The sequence below is a fragment of the Epinephelus fuscoguttatus genome, linkage group LG11 (assembly GCF_011397635.1).
Source record: "Epinephelus fuscoguttatus linkage group LG11, E.fuscoguttatus.final_Chr_v1".
Lineage (NCBI taxonomy): Eukaryota > Metazoa > Chordata > Actinopteri > Perciformes > Serranidae > Epinephelus > Epinephelus fuscoguttatus.
Window position 1 is genome coordinate 28,695,705 of NC_064762.1, and position 20,139 is coordinate 28,715,843.

Consider the following 20,139-nt stretch of genomic DNA (forward strand, 5'->3'; position numbering starts at 1 on the left):
AAGTAAAAAAAAGTCATTCCAGACATTAGGGCTCTGTGTGGTGCGACTCTCAAAGGTAGACAAATTTCTCCCACATATTACAGTTTCAGGGCACCTACTGAACAGATTTATGTAACTTTATTTAAAAAAAATCTAATAAAGGTCAAATCATTTTTTAAAACATGCGCTACCTGTTTTTGTTTTTTTTTCATTTTATGTTATTGAAGCTAAGTTAATGTAATTAAAATTGACGGTTTGCTACAAAATAAAACACTTTTGATAATGCATTATTGTTAAATGACACTTAATATTGACCTATAAATATTTGCTGAAATTATTGCATAGGTATGATATTTACTGTCTAAAGCTATGCTCAAGCAAATGGTTGAATTGTCCTTTTATGGTAAAGGTAGTGATGCTAAGATAATAACTTTACATTTTTTAAAATATATATATTTCTAAGGGGATGAATAGTCACTGTTGTTAATGCCTTGCATTTAATAATATTCCATTGCATCCTCCTGCGACCCTGTGTCCTCACATGAGGACATCACATTTTGGATTTACTTGATCTTATACTTGATTCTCCTTAACTTAGACCTATTGTCCTTGTTCGTGGACACTTCTTTGTGCCATCTAGTGGCAGTAAGTGCACAATGCACCAATCCATGTAAGATGGCAGCCATCTCTGCTAAGTCAGTCTGCAGCTGATCCCGACACAAAAGTGGACAAGGTCCAAAACCTGATCACATTTTATGATTGAAACTTGTTTATTTGTGATTAATAATGTTTGTAGTTTGATATGGCAACAAATTTGACCAATTTTAGCAACAGTAACAAGCTAAGACACTGTTAATTAGGAAGTACTCTTTAGAAGACATTGGGATTTTGTTGTTGTCTCATTTGAGGACACTGGGACTTTATTATCATTGACAATGTTTAAGTTTTTATACTTCTCGGGTCTTACTGATTCCAGTAAGCTAGGAGAAATTAAAAATGCATACCAAACAAAATTTCAGGTCTCAAGGATATAGCTTATATAATCAGGTACTAACGACAGAGATAATAGGGGCAAAATTCTGATATAGCCGAGTTATCTTACTTTTATTTAATTTAAAATGCATACTAAACAAAGGTTCAGCTCTCAGGAGGATATATTTGATAGAAAATAATATATCAGTATGGTTATTTTTTACCATTTCTGAAATGTTTTCAAAGTATTGCAATGGTAAATATCTAGAATAAATGTGTGTAAATAGTATTAGCACTGCTAACACTACTAATTCCATAGTAACAAATTAATGTATGTTCTTAACCTAACATACTACCAGCATTATAAAAGTATATGGTTTGCAATTTGGATTTTTGATTTCTGTTTTACAATTACAATGAAGTGACTTCTCAACTATTTTTGGTAAGGGTCTATATTTAAATAAAACTATAGGGTCTGTTAGGAAAAAACATTTTTTTGTAATTATTGACCCAAGGAAATTAAAAAATTGCAAAGAATGTTGTTTTTTCTTGGTGTGGACATTAATGGGGTGTGCAGTGTATACAGCTGTGTTTATATGTATATGATAGTTATGATATTGACATGTTAAATACCAGTGATTAGTTAAAGTACTCACTGTTCTTTAGCATATATTTTAACCTGTGAAACACTATAGGCTATAGCATACTGTTAAAGTGGATGCTGTGTTAATGCACAGTGCGTCTACACATACACTGCTCCCATTAGTCTATATAGCGTCATCAAACCCTACATATATATATATTGTGTATGATGATGGTAGTGTATAGGTGTCAGTGACAGCAACACGCAGCAGCCAGGTCTCCATGCTATCACCACAGCAGAGGCTTCTGCCCGCTGCCCTCAGCGTGAACGCGCCTGGACGCTCCGTGCGCACGAGCAGCCCTGTTTGTTTGTGTTGAGAGATTGGAAATGGCGGAGAGCAGAGACCAAAGCGATAACTTGGGTTTGCAAACGCGAGTGCGCCGTCATTGAAACGCAGATACCACCCACAAGTGATCCTCGGAGTTCCTTACGGTTCGCCACTGCCGATGGGATATAAGTCGGACGCAGCGACAAAGGGATTTTCGGAACAAGGTTTGGATTTAGCGAGCTGGTTAGCTAGCTAAGCTAACCGTGCTAGCAAGCCTGGCGTTAGCTAGCTCCAAGTCGTGTGTGTGATTTTAACTACGCAGGCTTGTTTGTCAACATAAGCTGACGTTAAATTGCTAGCGAGCCAGCTAACACGCAACTTTTCTTTGCCCGGTTTCCAAGCGAACCCACTCGGGTTTACAACATGTTTGCCACAGCTCACCGCAAAATTATTAACCCTAAGTAACAGGGGATAAAAAAAAAGTCAAGACATCTGACTATCCTTGACTCGAGCAGGCACTAAGTTAAGCTGGTTAGCTAAAGTTAGCTAACTGGCTTGTTTCACGCAAGCTGCCGTCTGCATGGGAATTAATCATCCAGCGTGACAACTTACAGCAGGACCCCGTGGGCTCTTTCTCGTTATATACAAATTAAACGGACAACTAAACAGGTAAGCACACCGCCGTTAAACGCATGACAACATGTCATCCTCACAAACCATGATTTGACTGGCCGCTGCAGCGGAGCATATGCTCAGGGCCTCCAAACACGCCTGACTCATTGTTGATTTTTCCACACAACGTTGCTACAATTCACCGACACCATCTTCTCCTACTGAATACATAACGTGTGCAGTGCTCGCTGGGACATTTTGCTCCTTCAGCCACCTGCATAGAAACACATCAGGCTGTTGCTTATGTAAGACAGTGCGAACGGCCTCGAGGTGTCGCTGCCATTCATTTGGATTCACCCGCAACTTGCGTCCTGCACGCGAAATCTTAAAGGACATCTTGACCTCTTTGCACGCGGCAAAACGCCTCTGGTTATTTCTAAACAACCCGCACAGGCAACTCATGTGCAGTGCTAGAAAGATGCATTAAAGCGCACCAAGAACACGCAGTTAAATTTGCCTTTGATTGACATCAGTGTAAAACAAAATTCACCTCAATTGACCCCCCTTTGTATTGTTAGTCGTAGTGTCTAATGGTCCTGGTGAAGCTTAAACCCGTGCAGCATCTAAAATTCAGCACGCAGTGGCTTGTTTTAAACACCCATGGGAGTAAAAGCAGCAGATTTCTGCACAAAACATTGATTTTCAGCAGCTTCAACCAAGTGAATGCATGAGTGTTTAATCCCAGAAAAATCCATGAGGGCAATCAATACCCCTTTGCTGCGTTTTAAGAACAGACACCTGCATGTTGAGCTTTGATTTGACACTGATTTTAAGGGGCAGTGTAGTGTGAGCTATTATTGAAATCTAGATGATTTAAATAACTGAAGTTATTCAGGTCAAAGTTTGCAACTCCACTGACTCTCCGGTGAACAACAAAACAAAAACAGTGTAGTACGGAAGTGAAAAGTAGTCATAATTGTTTTATCACTTCTTCAAACTACAATAAAAGACCTGGTGTTACTGATTTTGTCTTGTGGCATTTAAACACATCAAACAATACAAACAAGTGTCAATATCACCTTACTGTGTTTTAGGAACAGCATGTTAAACTCTGATTTTCACCAGTTTTTAAGACAGTGCTGCTGATATTCAAATCATTTAGATTGAAGTACATGCATTTTACAGACATGCTCTTAAAGATAAATATGCCCAAATTAAATGGCATTTTACACTTTTTATTAAGATTTTCTTGCATGAAAAAAGTCAAACATAATTAGAAGTTAAACGTGGCAATAAAATCATTATAAGCACTGCAGTAGTTATGTTATAAAGGCCAGCTGAGCAGTAGTTTTACTTTACAAATTAGGTTAAAGGTGCACGTGTACGCCAGGAGTTGTATGTTTGAAATCTAAACGGTCATCTCTGATAACCAGGCAGAAACAACATTAATCTGTTTCATCTACAACAGAGGGCGAAGGTATTTCAGTCAGACCCATTTCAACGTGTCAGAGTTTCTTCTAAGTTTTTCCATTGGCTGTGTCGGTGCAAAGCAACTGCAACAACAACAACTCAAAGCTATTTGACCTTATGCAAAGTTAAGTCATGTCAGTGTTTTGTTTTTTGTTTTTTTAATTATCTTTTTATTATGTTTATAGTCAACATATACAGATTGATTATACTTTGTACACTTTTTTTAACATGTCAGTGTTTTTTATTTATATAGCCAGGCAAATGTCCAGAGGGATTTTTCTTTATAACATGTAAAGTTTGGATAATGCCCAGACACCACAGCTATCAAGCTATAATTTGATCAGTGGCAATTTGCAATTGTTGTTTGTAATATAAAGTAAGTTGCATGTAGAATTATCAGAAATCCTGTTTATCATATTGAATAACGGCCCAGAACAAATTTCTCACTTTGTGAGACAATAAAGTTAATCTTGATCTTGATTTTGATCTTGATCTAGTTTATTAAAAAATTGTTGTGTTGAAATCTTTCCGTTTCTTTATGACTGTTGCAACTGACTACTTTGTCTTGCCTGGAGTACGCTGGGTGATAGCAGGTAGTCTATTTGTGTAGTATTGGTATTGCTGACTTTGCCATGTTCTAGGTGAAAGCATTGTAGCTGGGCCTCTCCAGGCTGAGATGTAGTCCAGATAAGAGCCAGGATATAGAGTTCAATGTAGGCCTCGGCTATTCAGTTCAAAGTTTGCGACGTGACTGCCTGGGTACAACCTGACTGTGAGTCTCAAAACAAAAACACTGGAATAAGAAAGTAAAAATAGGTATAATTGTTGTTTTGTTGCTTCTTATCAAACTTCAAAGAAGAGTCTCTTTCATTTTGTCTCAGTGCATGTAAGGCACATCAAGCAATACATGCAAGTGAATATCATATAAGGGACAGATGCTGCTTCTCTTCCCCCAAAATGCAACTGGATTGTGGAGCAGAGATGGAGACCAGATCTTGTCACAGCTTGGTGACATGGTCATCTGTATAGTTTGTGCATGCTGATGAGTATGCAGATGCAGATGAGGAAGGAAATTGTTGCTGCTTGATGATTTCAGAGGAGCATTGTAAGTCTCTCATTAGAGTATAGTCCTTTGTGGTTAATATTTATTCTGTTACAAGCCATGACATTTCCTTTATTAGCTCTACACACACGCAGTTAGGCCCACCTAAGGATGAGCCACATTTGAGGGAAATTGTTGGGAGTGGGAGCCCTCCTCCTCCCAGCTAAGCTCTGTGTCTGTATGGAGAATGAGCAGCCATTTTAGCACTCAGCACTGCTGCAGCCTGCCTGCCACTGTCACAGCATTCTTCTGCTGGAGCTGTAGTAGGTTTTCATGTTGTTTGTTTTGAGCCCCCACCCCACTCACTCACCCACCCAGGACACCTGCAACCAACCTGTGAAAATGTCACTCTAATGCTTTTACCGAGGGTCAGAACACCCAGCAAATAATGATGACTGTTGTCTGTGGTGGCAGATGGATCAGTGAGGCTCACCCGCCACACTGGCTGGCAACTTTTTGAGATGATAGCATATGAATGTCTCAGCGTATACAGTTGTCAGTGTTTGCCCTTTAGTGTTATATAACTGTAAAATCTATCTTTGATAGCAGCACGGTGTTTAATATTTATGTCATACTACTTAAAGAACCAAAACGTGATACATAACCAGAACCCTAATCTGTATATCAGCGTCTTGTGCTTCAATTTTTAGACACTTCTTTAGTCTTTTAACATGTTAGTATTTTTTATCTTCATCATCTTTCTGAATGAAATGATGTCACATTTTGCTCTGTAAATATTGTCAGCCTCTTTTGATGGATGATTCATTCCAATGCACAGTGAGGTGTTTGATGCCATTGCTGTGTCTTTACCTGGTTGTCCTCAAAGAGACTTGTTTGTCCTATTCTTAAGCATGAAGCGAAACTCAAGCTGCTGACATGTCTTTTTAAGATCCATTTTAAGACCACTGTCAGCATTGGGAAGCAGCTTGTAGAGTCAGTCATGGTGCTATGGATATTGTACAGTGATCATGGATCAAAAGATGAGACTGAGAGATCTAAATGAATGCCCTATGGTGTTAATGTAACAAGTGAATATCTCAATAACTATTGGTTGGATTGCCGTGAAGTTTGGTACAGATATTCATGGTGCCCAGAGGATCAAACACACCGACTTAGGTGATCGTCTGACCCTTCCTGTAGCAACACATGTAGATGAAAGTTTTCACTTGCCCTGTAAAATATCTTGGTGGATTGGCTCAGAATTTCGCACAGAAATGCATGGTTCCCAGACAATTTTTGTATTAATGAAAAGTCTCAAACTATTGGATGGATTGCCATGAAGCTTGGTAAAGACATTCATGCTGTCCTGAGGATGAATGTAATAGTTTTATAAACCTCCCTCCAGGATTATGCAAGCTGTTTGGGGGATATTTGCAGCCTGAAATACCGGATTTTACAGCGGTTTTTCTAAAAAATTGTGATGCATGTTGCAGTGTTTGCAACAGCAACAGCTGATCAGTGGCTATCAGTCATTAGTCTGATGAATTCAAGTTCAGTATAGACCCTCAGGAAAGCAACTCAGCCACGCTTCCAATTTTCCACAGTTGCCACTTCAAGTATTGCAGAAAAACAAATCCCCTGTGGCCCAAAAACATTTTCCCCTTCGGCAACCATTTTATAAGAGATGTCTGTAAAACTGTTGTCAGGACGCCTTGGACTGCAAACAAAATCAAATATTAGTCATTTTGTTATGAAGTTCCATGGATCCATGAAGGTTTTATATTTGTTAAACTTTCCTTGAGCTAGGAAACACAGTTTAAAGATCTGTGATGTCATCACAATGTAAATTTAATGAGCTGAGTGGGAACTAGTGGGCAGAGATAGGAGAAACAGCAATGCGCATCTTCAGTGGGCTGCATACCGCGGAAGTAAATCCGGAAACTAGAAACTTTTTGTGGTGTAGGTGCCAGGCGAGCAATTCCATTGGATTGAATTGGCGCCATCTTGTGGCGTGGTGTCTAGTTATTATTATACAGCTATGGTTTTTGTTTTAAGATATCTGCGATCGGCAAAGGTTTAGCAATCTTTTTATGTCCTCTGAGGTCCGAATTAAGATAGTGGTGTAGTTAGGTCAACCACTTCGGGCTGGTGTACAGGCAAGCTAAGATAGCTAGGTTGTACTAGCTTGCATAGCACAATGCATTTACAGCTTTGGTTAATTGCAGTAATGGTAATGCTAATTTATTCTAGCAAAAAAATAGGTTTAAAACCATTAAAACAAAATGTACTTACTGTAAAACGGAATATCTGACTCCTTAGAGTTTGTTTTTAGTACAACCAAATGTTAAGACTTTTTAGTCAACCAAAACATTACAATTAACTTTCATGAACTGAAAACACACTGAAATAGTGACAGCTACAATTACGCCTATACAATGCCATGTGACGTGGAGTGGCCATGCTGTAATATGGGCTTTCTCAGCCCATTAAAGAAAATCACTGAATTTGGAGCTCAGGAGCGGCTGCTGATTCAAGTGCGACACCTAGTGGTACAATTTGGTGTACAGGTTTGGTCTGATGTTCAGCTCAATGTAACACCAGTTTAAAAATTTTTGCAACGGCCCAAAACTCATCAGTGTTATCTCAAATCAAAGCCTGCAGACAATACAAGCTGTGTTTGAAGTCGTCTGTATCAACATGCAATGGGACGTGCAGGAGCTCTCGTTTCTGCAAAACTGAAACAGATTGGCTCTTGGTGTAGCCTGTAGAGCACAGTCTGCTGTGTGCTGTGGTTTGTCCCTCGACTCTGGCATTCTGAGTCAGTGTGAGGCGGCAACACATACATACATGCATACATGTGTACCGTCTCCAGCTGCTGTAAGCAAGCAGAATGCAGGGAAGAAGAGAAGAGCGGCGCTGCTTTGACTCCTCTCTGCCTTACTGCTGTCAGAGCGATGGCCTACATTCTCGCCTGGAAAAAAAAAGGCTTGTGCAGCAGACTGTGAGAATTTGTGAGGGTTGGGAGGAAATGGAGGGAAGGAGAAAAGGTAAAGGCTGAAGAATGAGAGAAACAGAAAGACCACGTACAGGAAGAAATTGATAGGGTAAGCGAGAAAACAGAGCAAGGAGAGTGGTTGTTGTGGTGTTGTGAGTGAGTTAACAGTCGAGCCCCAGTGGCCCAATTTTTCTCAACAAGGTCAGGCCACAATAAGAAGAGTAAAACAACAGTTTTTGCTGTCCTGCCTGGATTTGGTAGGTGTCTCTGATGAATGATTGCCAGATTTATAATACTTGGAAGCAATAAAGCACTACATTATCATCTGCTGATGTGACTGGATGTGTCGGTGCCCAGGGGACGCTGTCAAGTGAATTAGAGGAAGTTTACCAGCTGCAGGTGTCTCACCTTTAGTTGTTAAGTGAACAGTGTGTAATGAACATATGGTGGTGTAAACACCTTTTGTGAAGTGGACCATAAAGGTGTGTATGTGCTTGGGTTTTAAATGGGTGGGCAGTGAGATACTTCCAAACTTTCACTAACATGTTGCCTTTGAAATTGCTGCAAGCACTTAAAAGTTGCCTTGCATATTTGTTGTTTCTGCACTTATGAATGCATAGTGTTGGCATCACACTCACTTCTCTGTTTTCATGGTATCACTTTTGAACCTGTAAAGCAGATGAATGGCCCCTAGGCCTCCAGTTTTCTCAATTTGAAATCAAATTTGGCGTGTTCTCAAAGGCTGGTGTGTACGACATTGGAGGCAAATGCCAGAATGTTTTTGTATTTTGTTTTTTTCCCCCCCAATGTCAGAGGATGCAGTTTGCGAGTCAGGTGAAGGAGATGAAGCCAGGAGTACATTTTAGATGATGAGATCCTGAACAAAGACAACATCTTATATCACAGGAAGAAGGGAGATTTAACTCCTGGTACTATTTTTTGGTGCCAGCCAGTTTGATGATCTCCCAAAATTAGTGACCTGTCTTAATAAAATGGTCTTTTCTCTATCTTTCATTGCTTGAAAAAGCAATTAACAGTGTTAGAGTGATTAACTTGGTGTCATAATTTTCATTTCAGTGGGAAGTGTATTTCAAATTCAACATTATATATATATATATAAACATGAGCTACAGGTCGTGCTACAGTGAATTATTTTTCTAATATAAGGCGTACCTGAAGGATGCTGTACAGGTGCTGCCATAATAAATCAGACCAGTACATGATTAGACTTAGATTAATCTTAATTCCCCATTTTACCTGTAATCTACTAAAATGCAGATATACTATATATGAAAGTAATAATCTTCCATTACTTTCAGCACACCGCTCACCGTTCACACTGATAATATGTTGTTTGTGTGTTGTTCTCCACATTGCTTCAAAGAGCCCAGGTAGACCCTTGTGCATTCAGTGATTCCTTTTGAAGTTGATTCATCTTTGCATCACTGTTGGCTCATCTATTCGAGGTGGAAATAATATATTCAACAGGTAAACTGGACATTTTTCAACCAGATAGAGAGAGGTGGTGTAGATTTTTAATAATCTGTTAAAGAAAGGAAAATATTAGCCCATAATAACCATGTAAATGCTTAATCCGATCTAGTCTTTCAGGTTAAAATATATATATTAGTTCTGTGCTTGTTTCCCAGACGTATGGTGTAGTTAGTTGACATACCTGGTGCGTCCACCAGCTGTTTCTATGCACTTCCCTTTGCTGATTTTGACAGAGAATTGTTTATGAATTCCCCAGATTTTTAGCACTCTGCTAGTGCTGCGTTCTTATGTAAGTGGTCTTTGATTTGAAAACAGTAGCATTATGTAAGGTTGTTGTTATAGGCTGCAATGTGGAGTCGCTGGACATAACAATCATCTGTCGTTACTGCAGTGGCAGCCTGCATATGAAACGTTTCGGAAACGTCTGTAAATTGTAACATCCTCCAGTAGTCTGCATGTCAGGTGCTTAGGGAACATGTGTAGTTTGCAGTTACAGAGAATAACCTGGGTTACACTTTTATTTTCCCTACTTAATTAGCAGGTAGAACCACTTCTTCTTCTTCTATACTTCTTGAATTGAAGGAATTGAATTTTCTCTGTAAGGTTGTAAAACAAGCCCTTCTTCTTCTGTTATATTTCTGGCAGATTAGATGCTTTACAGCAGGTGAAACCACTTTGCCCAGGTCATATTCTGATTGAAAGCTTTGTGGCATATGAATGCACATCTTATAGGATCACTTTATTTAGCATCTAGATAAACAGTTCAGTTAGTATCTTGAATCAGAATGATTTCAATCAGACTGAAGAAATACTGTCCATGTGTGGCAGCTTATGACAGTTAACTGAATATCTTTGGGTTGCGGATCAAACAAGACATTTTAGGATGTCATCTTCAGCTTTTGGAAACAGTGATCGGCATTTTTTATAATTTCCTGACATTTTATAAACCAAACAACTGATTGTTTAGTCGAGAAAATAATTGTTATTTGCAGCCCTAAACCCCACCCATAAAAGGCTCACATACCTAGTTACAGGTGACTGGAAAAGTTGACGAGTCCTGGTCACAGTGTAGCAGGCAAGGCACAATGCAGGCATCTTTATTTGCAAACATGTCCTATCTATGCCAGTCTCACTTTAGTTTTATATATATATAGTGCCCACTTTAGACACACTTGGATGAGTAGAAGCTATAGTAAGAGCAAAAAGACTGAAACACTGTCTTCTCTGTATCATAGTGAGAAACTTCAGTGCTAGTGAATACTAGTGTGTGTGTGTGTGTGTGTGTGTGTGTGTGTGTGTAAGGGTTTTGCCTTGCACAGGAATCAGAGGGAAAGCAGCTTGATTTATCGCACAGCAGAAAGGCTGCAAAGCAGCACACCTACTGCATCGGTGATGTCTAGACTGTGGCTATTGACAGAGGGAAACAGAGCAGTAAGAGGGAAGGAAGTGGTCTTGTTTTTTGTTTTGTGTGTAATGTAATGCTGGCAAATAACTACTGTTTGTGGTCCAGATATTCAAATGCTGGCTGCGGGCTCACGGCCATTTTACACGCCACAGGTGTTTTCACACCAGCGCTCTGGTTGTTTACATCTCTTTTTAGTAGATGCCGTTGCAGTCCATGATAACTTTCCACCCACTCGTGGAATTACAGGCACAGCATCCCAGCACTAGTCATTGTACTCAGCCATAGCTCTACTGTCTGTGTAGAAAGCAAAATGGACAACACAGTTCTGGATGTTGTTGTTCGGTAATACACACGCTTTTAGTACATGCCAAGAGCCTAAATGGCGAATGTTTACCTGCCCTGTTTTTTTTAAACTACCTAACCTGAATTGAGCATGAGAAGAAAAGCGATAGTCAAATCAGATACAGTGAGTTCCAGGAAAATGGGAGCAGTAAACAGTTGTCAGAAAGCATGTGCGTTCAGTGATTAGCATGTGAATTTGAATTTAATGGTTGCTACTCTCTCTGATGTCAGTATGCTGTTAAGATGCTGCAAACTCAACGCTGTATGTAGCATCTGTACAGGAAGAACTTTGCACTGTGGAGACGCTGATCTGCTCTGTTGGCGTGTTTATTTCACAGACAGCATCGATGCCTGAGGTTATGTTGTCAGTTTAGGGATAATGATGCGTAGCCATGCCCGCTCTGTATCTCTAGTAGTGACGCGCAGATTGGCTCTGGCGGCATCTGAATCCACATGTATACAAAAATCATCCACCCACCAACTACACGAATGAATAATTTTTTCCAATTTAGACACCTGCACCCACATGGGCACTTTACCCCCTCTCTCCCACTCCCTTTGGGCTGTGTTGCTTTTTAAATTATGTATTGACGCATGAGTGTTTTTTTTTTTAAACAATTTAATGATTAGAGAGGCTGTTTTCAGTAATTGTAAACATTTTCCTCGTGCGCAGTAATATCACTGCAGCAAACATTGTTGGACATTTAAGCAGCAAAACTTAAAAACTGGTTATAAGCTTCACAGATGAAAAGGAACTGAAGTTTTAGTTTCTGAGATAATACATGAAGTAACAGTGCTTTTCCTCTTGTGTCTCTCTTAATGGGGTGACACTTATAGTTTTTGGTGAGGTGATTGCTTCAAGTATTTATGGAATTTTTCCACCACACAGCAACAATCAGGTGGATTTTCATGAAGTTTTTTGCTGATAATCATGTTCCCCACACTATATATACTTATGACTTTGGTGATCCGAAGTGTTTTCCTGTAGCACCACCACAAGGTGGAAGTGAAAGGTCTTGACAAAAGTGGGACAGATTGCTATGAAATTTAGTACAGGCATTCATCCCCACAAAATCACTTGTTATAACTTAAGTAACATCACAAGGACAGTTTTTCTGTTTCAGTACACTTGTTTATGACCAAAATCCAATTGTACATTGTGTTAAGTATTTAGTAGTAAATGTTAGCCTGTAATACCCTAAACCAGCAGTGCCCAAGCTTTTTCCTTGGAGGGCCCAAACTGAAACGTCATGGTGTGCCACAGGCCAAAAGCAAACACCTGTTGTATTGAATTGTGAAGATTCAAAATTGTACAAGGATACCACTGTTTCTGCCTCTACATTTTCTTTCTTACTTTATCCGCACCACACTGACTGGGGGGGAGAGACAATTTTGTATATATTTGATTTAAAGGCATCAGTCTGGTGAATTCTGAGAGCCAAGTTGTGATGGCAGAATATGCCTAGATTTCATCTTTGTGCTTTTTATGTGTGAAAAATGTTCTGTTTTTACTGATAAACACACTAGTGGTATGTTATGGTGAAGGGTTACACTTAAAATACGGCTAAGGATTAGTGGTTAAACATTTCGGTAATCAAAAGAAAAATGACTGACGTACTGATCTGCCTCTGGAGGGCTATTTTATCATTTCAAATCATGTGCAGACAAAATATTTTATTAAAACTCCCTCACAAACACAGTTACAGATACGCAAAACAATACAAAATACGCAATACAAAAAGAAAACAAAAGGTAAGACTCAAATTAATTACACACAAACAGACACAAATTACTGCATGGCACCCTGAATCAGAGCATTTGCGGCTTCGAAAAGAAGATTTCAAAAGCCCTCTGGTAGTTGAATGCCAAAGAAGAATTCTCAGTAGGCGCTCCAGCCGGTGCGCTACAGAGTGACGTTCATTTACCGGAGGCATTTTATATCTGGCTGATTTATGGAAACTATTAGACCAGAGTCCATAGTATTGTCAATGTATGGGAAACACTGAGCATAAACAGAGATTTATATTATGATTTAAAAACAAAACCAATAATTGTAATTTATTTGTCACTAGAAATATCTGGCTGGCAAACTTTGGCCCCACTTTTGGCAGCTCTGCCCTTAACTAAGATGGTAACATTATACCTGCTTAATATCAGCATGTTAGCATGTTGATGACAGTATTTAGCTCGACGCACTGCTGTGACTAAGTTCCTTCTTTATAGAGCTGTTAGCCTGACTTGTAGTCTTAGTCCTGTTACTTATGACTGAAGTATTATTGATTGATTTCCTGATAGTTTTCCTCAGTGATTCTCTTCCTTCTTCTAATCCCTCTGGGTTAGTATATTTACTTACTGTTTAATAAGTAGCTCACTCCTGCTGAATAAGAGACGAAGCATCTTGCTTGTAAAGTAAAGAGAGTGTATTCGGATAAACACATGAACAGAAGTATATTTAGAAAGGCTTATTATATGCAGTTGAGTGAAAGTAGTAGCATTGTGTTGCATAATTGCTGCGTAATCCGCGCATAGTTTGGTGTCTGTTACTGTTAGTATTAATTATGTAATACATGCACTTTATATTATTGTAATCTTGATATACTAAATAGTCAGTAGGCTACAGCAGCTCACCTTCCCTCTGATGACGTCCAAAGAAATGTCCATCCAGCTTCCCATACTTTATCTGTCCAGCCTTCCCAAACTTTTCCCCCTTGTCCCATTTAGATATAATACAGGTCACTGAAGTGTTGTTTCCACCGGCCTGCCAGCACCGCAACTTTTTGGCTGCACTCAACATGCAAATATGTGTAAAGGAAAAACAGGTTTGGTGACAGTGCTAGTGATGACTGCACTCAGCAGCGTCTGCATAAAGGGAATCATGTCACTACGCACAGGGAAGCGCGTTACTTTGTCAAATCAGGACAAGAAGAGTGCGATTACTCTCAAACCCCAGTTGACCCGCTGTAGGTGAGTGATTTCTGCTTCATCCTGCCGTGTTCCTGACCTGAATTTGATCTTGATTTGAGGCGCCTAATGGCAAGATGCCACTTAGGGTTTTAATGTTCTTAGCATTTTAACCCAGTGGAGTATTCCACTGTTTTTCTTGATGTGTGCATGTTTGATTTTTATACATTTATGCTGCAGAAATCATCTTCTTTTGTACTTGAGCTTTCAGCTTCATATAGATTGATTTTTTTATTCATAGGTAGTATTTATTTATGCAAACAAGTAGAAAGCACCTGTGAGAAACCTGGTTAAGCAGAAATCTCCCCTTTGTAAATCAAGTGTTGTCTCATCCTGCATGGTAAATTACACAATTGGTTGCTCTTAGCCTGTCATACTGTATTTAGATTGGCTGAAGGAGGTGAAACAGACATGGAGCCAGCTCCCTCATGGGGTTTGATAGAAAGGGTTGAGGGGTCATGAGGTCTCTGATAAAGAGAATGTAGCATTCTTGTGTTCATTGTTTCAGGAAAAACAAACCAGTGATGCAACATTACAATTCGCTTAATCAGTTGAAGAGCCGATACTCAAGAGATCTGGCATCTGTCAGATGTTATCCTTCCACGTAGGACTCAGGGCTGCAAAAATACCCATTATAATTATTCAGAGCCCAAGGTGACATTGAAATTGCTTGTTTGGTTAGACCTACGGTCCAAAATGTTCAGTTTACTATGATAAATGACAAAGAAGAGCATAAAATGTTCATGTTTTAAAAGATGGAACCTGTACATGGCATTTCCAAAATTTGCAGAATGATAAATTGCTTTTCAGAAGACTTCAAATTAATTTCTGTTTAATTGACTAATCGTTAATTCCTTTAACTAATTATATTTAGTAACTTGTGTGAACAGAGCAAGTTCAATTGCATGTAGAAGAATGATACCAATCATTTCTACACAGATTTTAACCTTGAAAATGAATCAAGCGCTGGTATCTGATTGATGCTCTGTATTGGCCAAAACTCTGATATGAGTTTAGGTATCAGTAAGTGAAGAAGTGTTCACATGAAATTGTTGTAACATTTGAGGAAACTTCCAAACCTTGTTTAGTATAGGCCTACTTACAGTACTGCCTACTACTCATACTTCCACAGGAGTTTTGCACTTCTAAAGCATGTTGGCCGATGGCAACACCACCAGCTGAAGCTGAAAAATGAAAATCGATGTCCATAAGCTACATCCCTCTTGGACAGATGACTATGCTAACGGGTTTGTTTTTCAGAGGGACAGTGCTGAGCGTGTTTGTGTGCTCACTTTGTTTTTTGAAAATGTTTGCTGAACATCCAGTGTCAAGTGCCATGTTTAAACAAACAACTGTTAAAAGATAAGACAGGGTCCATTGAATATCCCGTGCGGAGCAAACCACCAGTCTCACGGCACGTATAGAGCTGTAATTATTGACCTATTCAAGTAGTAATTAGCCACAGTTATCCTCGACATGATTTAGAGCTGCTGTCACTTTTTAAGAATGCCACCTGAAGTGGGGCAGCATTTCAAGACGCTGGAAGAGCATAAACATGTTATTTATAGGTGACACAAACCGTGTGCAAGATCATAAGAAAAGATTCCACACTGGTTTCAGGCTGTTATTTCAGGAAGAGAAGTTGATGCATGTTTATCTGAGGTCATTATCTCTGGATGTTGTTGGTAATTGAATCAAGGACCGCTCTTGTTTTCATTTTTTAGGTTGTAGTAACTAGTTCTGAGTTGCTGTCTTATGTTGCGAATTGTCGCCACAGCATGTGATCGTAACACATTAAATACTATTATGTACAATTACAAATAACAGATCTTTATTTGGAAAATGTCTTAATTTCTTACCTTGGTGTTTTACTAAAAGTCTTTAATGGCTACCCTTGATGTGTGAGGATGTCTGCTTCCAAGAGTATTCTCATTTAAAGACCACAAGACAGTTGAATGCAGTGTTCTCATTGGGACAGTTTAAGTTCTCCCATACAGATGTTTAACAGGTGAAAGTTTGCAGTCAACTGCCTTTTATATGCTTGTTGTCAGTAAAAGTATACATAGTACAGTGTCTTGGTCTGATGCTGTCAGAAATCAACAACCGATCAGTCTGGTTTTCCTATGGGTGTGTACGTTGGCATAGTTTTATTGTTGCATAATAAGGTGTGAGACAGAAGTTGTGAATGCATTGTGAGTGCTGCAACGTGATGTACTCACTCTGCAGTGCTTAATGTGCTGTTAGATTATTATTATTATTATTATTATTATTATTATTATTATTGAGAAAAAACTGATCTCCGAAATTGGGTTCTCCCAGTGACCTTCTTCTTGCCTATAACTTGCTTGTACAAGCCGGCTGACCTTTCCACATCTGCACCATTTGTTAAGTAGTCCTTGTACGTATTTACAAGCATTGATAGATGAGGTATAAAGACTGTCGCGCTGTTCCAAAACAAGCCGGTGATAGATAAAGCCGAGAGACTGCGGATGGACCTAACTCGGTGAAGGACAAATGGAGCTCCCACTGAAACTTAAAGAAATAAAGGACTGTTTGAAAAGCCAGCTGTATCATCTTTGATAAAGCTGTATCATTGAATTCTGAAGTGCACGTATGGCAACAGGTTGTACTTTCAAACAAGTAAGTTTCCCTGTTTTAAATGGTCACCCTCTCCTTGATCATACCTTGGAACGTGACCAGATGCATGTGGGTTTACTGGCAGCAAATTAGATTAGATCGTCTCAATATTTGTGTAACTTCAAAGACTAAGACTAGTTACTTGTAAAGAGGTTGTTTGAGCATTGTTGAAGATGACGAAGGTAAAGAACAGGCATCCATTACGAATTTTCAGCTATAGGCTGTATTCAGAGTACATATGTTGGCAGAGTCTTGTCAGTCGACACTCCGCTTTTCCTGAGCACACATCCACATCTGGAGTGAATCCCATTCTTATCCTTATCTGATACTTGTCAAGGGATGGCTTTTTGACTTTGTCTCACTGGCCAATGAAATTTCAGCATGGCACACCACCATTATCTGAGTTCTCCGAGTGTTTCTGAGAGTTTTATCTGCTATGTTTGATTTATTAAGTAACCACAATGAAGTGAGGACCAAATTAAGTTTATGTTCTGCCTCTGTTTAGTTTTGCTTTCTCACTCACTCACCATTGCGATCTTCCTTTCTTTTTCTCTGTTTTTGTCTTTATCTCAGGTTTCAAGTTTTATTGTCATCTGTATAAAAACCACAGGAAACCATAAAATGAATATTCTTGTACTAAGGCGCTGTCATTTTCCTGCCAGTGAAGCAGATTGTACTCAGGTTCTAATGATATTTCAGGCCCCCTTTGATTAGGTCAGTTACAGGTTAATGTTGTGACATAATTCTAACACAGCTCTTGTTGGTACTTTTTTGATTGGAATTTTGTGTTTAACGTACTGGAGCCACAGACGTGTTCTTGTTTTTTTTGTGTAGGTTTTACAGTTCTTCCTTACAGACAACGTTCCAAGACACTAAAGCCCAGTGTCCGCCAAGCAGTACTGTACAGTTCAGCTCAGTATACTTTTTTTCTGTTTCCACTGTGAAAAGTTGTGGATGGTACCAATGGAACTTTTCCTTACCGTCCCAATTGTGGGTCCCCCCCTCTGTTGGGCTACCTAGCACACAGATCTGGTACTAAAAGGTGGAGCTGTGAACACTATAGTCCGTTGATTGTTCGATAGCGGACAGTCACTGTGCTCAGGGCTGAGTTGTGACTGGTATTGAGGGTTATGTAACCACTGTTCTGTGCCACTGGTAATGAGGAAATATAATGAGTGCTGGATGAAGCAGCGACAACAACCCCGCCCACATTTAAGGGTGCTGCAGTGGAAACGCTAGGTTTAGGTACCATATCTGAAGGGTTACTTTTGGCTCCAAAGGTACTATACCGAAAGTGTGTGGAGGAAGCAGGGCTTAAATGTGTCGAGGGGTTATGTGCTATATCCAGTTATGTCAAAATTGTGTTTTTACACAATGTGTGTGTTCAGGATATCAACAGTTAACCATTAATTGGTTAGGCACCGAGAATATTTTTGACTGGTTACACACCTTGGTGTACAGGATTATTTCACTACTTTTAAGTTTAGTGCAATGCCCACCACCTGGATCTGGTGGAAGCTAGCTAGTGGTGCCACTCATTCGGCTATTACGGCTAATAACTCCGTGCCAACCCAACAGCTTTGCTTTAGGAACATTGTGCCCACTAGGACTGCACAGTATATCAAAAAAAATTTACCTTCATCATGATATCAACTTGTGCGATATAGGTATCGCAAAAAACTGTTTGATTGCGATAAATATTGTGTTTAGATGTGCCATGTATTCACAAGCTGCATGACGTGTTATAACAGTGGTGTCAGGTGACTTCAGTCCTACTAGTTTATGGAATACTTATCATGGCACAGAAACCACCGAGAGTGAAACTTGTGTTTTAGATGTTATTATCATTCTGTTTGAGATGTGTTGGTGTTTTTGTTCTGGTGCACTGCACAGATCTTACACCTGTCTGCCCGCCCACCTGTTCTCAGCTCTCCGAAGTTTGGTGTCCCGCCGTTTTCTGGTAAATGCGGCAGGTGGCACAGAGGTCATTGGGGACTGACAGTAAACAATAACCTTGTATTTTTGAGGTTCAGAAAATACAACCAAATTCACAAATATGTAGGATATTACAACAGACATCCAATTTTATCTTAAGTTGCAATGTTTGTTGTGACAGCAGATGTTATATTCACTTATGTCAGGGACGATGGTGCTTAACCATCCAGGGGATGCGCCTTGGTTTTTGCTATATTATCATATGATCATATGATTGTGCTGTTGATCAATACTGTATTGACTCATGTTGATGATGATCTAGTGACGTTTTACTGTCCAAGCAAAATGCTGTATTAAAAAAATTAAAAAATGCTTCTATATTTGTTTATTTATTGTGAGTCATATTGTCAGTATTTAACAATGTTATCACAAATCCCATGCTTTCCTGATATTGCGTAGCCTTAGTGCCCACCCTTCAGTCTCCCCCTAGGTTGCCCCGGTGGATAAGTTGCTCAATTTTGAGCTGCCAAAACCCCCTTTCAGCATTTTGAGCTATGTTTTCATGGTTTGCTCTGTTAGCACATTTAGCAGCGTAAGCATGGCGAGTGGTGCTGACAGTTAACAATGCTAAAGTGGTTTATTGCTCAAAATGAAACTGCTTACTCACCAGGGCTACCTGGAATGAGACTGGTGGGTGGCTACCATGTTGCCGAAGCAACAGCACATTATTACTGAGATTGCATTACCCGTGGTAATTGCCAAATGACCGGCAATGCTAGCTAGCCCCCACATGACCCGGGGCTAACCAGTGGAGACCAGAGGGTGGGCAGTATGTTTCTATATGTTAGCACAGCTAGCTGACTGTCTTGTTAGCGAAGCCAGCAGAAAATAAAATAAAAGAAGAAGAAATTTACATCACAAGACATTCAGATTTCACCACATCTAAATGGATAGTGCGGTGAATTCACTGAGTCAGTGGAGCGCCAAACTAAAGTTTTTTTTTTTGTTTGTTTGTTTTGTTTTGTTTTTTTAAGATTATTTTTGGGGGGCCTTTTGCCTTTAATGGATAGGACAGTATGAAATGGGGTGAGAGAGAGAGAGTGGGGGGATGACATGCAGCAAATGGTTGCAAGCCGGAGTCGACCCCGCAACTACTGCAGCGAGGCATCGCCTCTGTACATGGGGCGTCGGCACTATCCACTGTTCTACCGATGCTCTGTAAAGGCCTCTTGTTATGTTGTGTTTTTTATTCTGCTTTAGAATTAACTGGTTACTTACTGTTAAATGGGTGTTGCAATATCAATAACAAAATTACCAAAGTTGACATCCCAAATCAAAACATAACATAGATGATAGCTGGCTACATTAGTTGTATGAAGTCACA

The 20,139-nt window shown here is 39.6% G+C and overlaps 1 protein-coding gene across 2 annotated transcripts in view; it reads left to right on the plus strand.

Annotated features, from left to right (window-relative positions):
* Window positions 1–1,920: 1,920 nt before the first annotated feature.
* The window catches only part of ncoa1 (nuclear receptor coactivator 1), a 72,280-nt gene continuing 54,061 nt past the window's right edge, over window positions 1,921–20,139 (plus strand). For both annotated transcript variants that reach the window (XM_049589672.1, XM_049589673.1), the window contains exon 1: window positions 1,921–2,531. The gene's annotated coding sequence lies outside the window, so the exon portion shown is untranslated. The remainder of the gene's footprint in view (window positions 2,532–20,139) is intronic.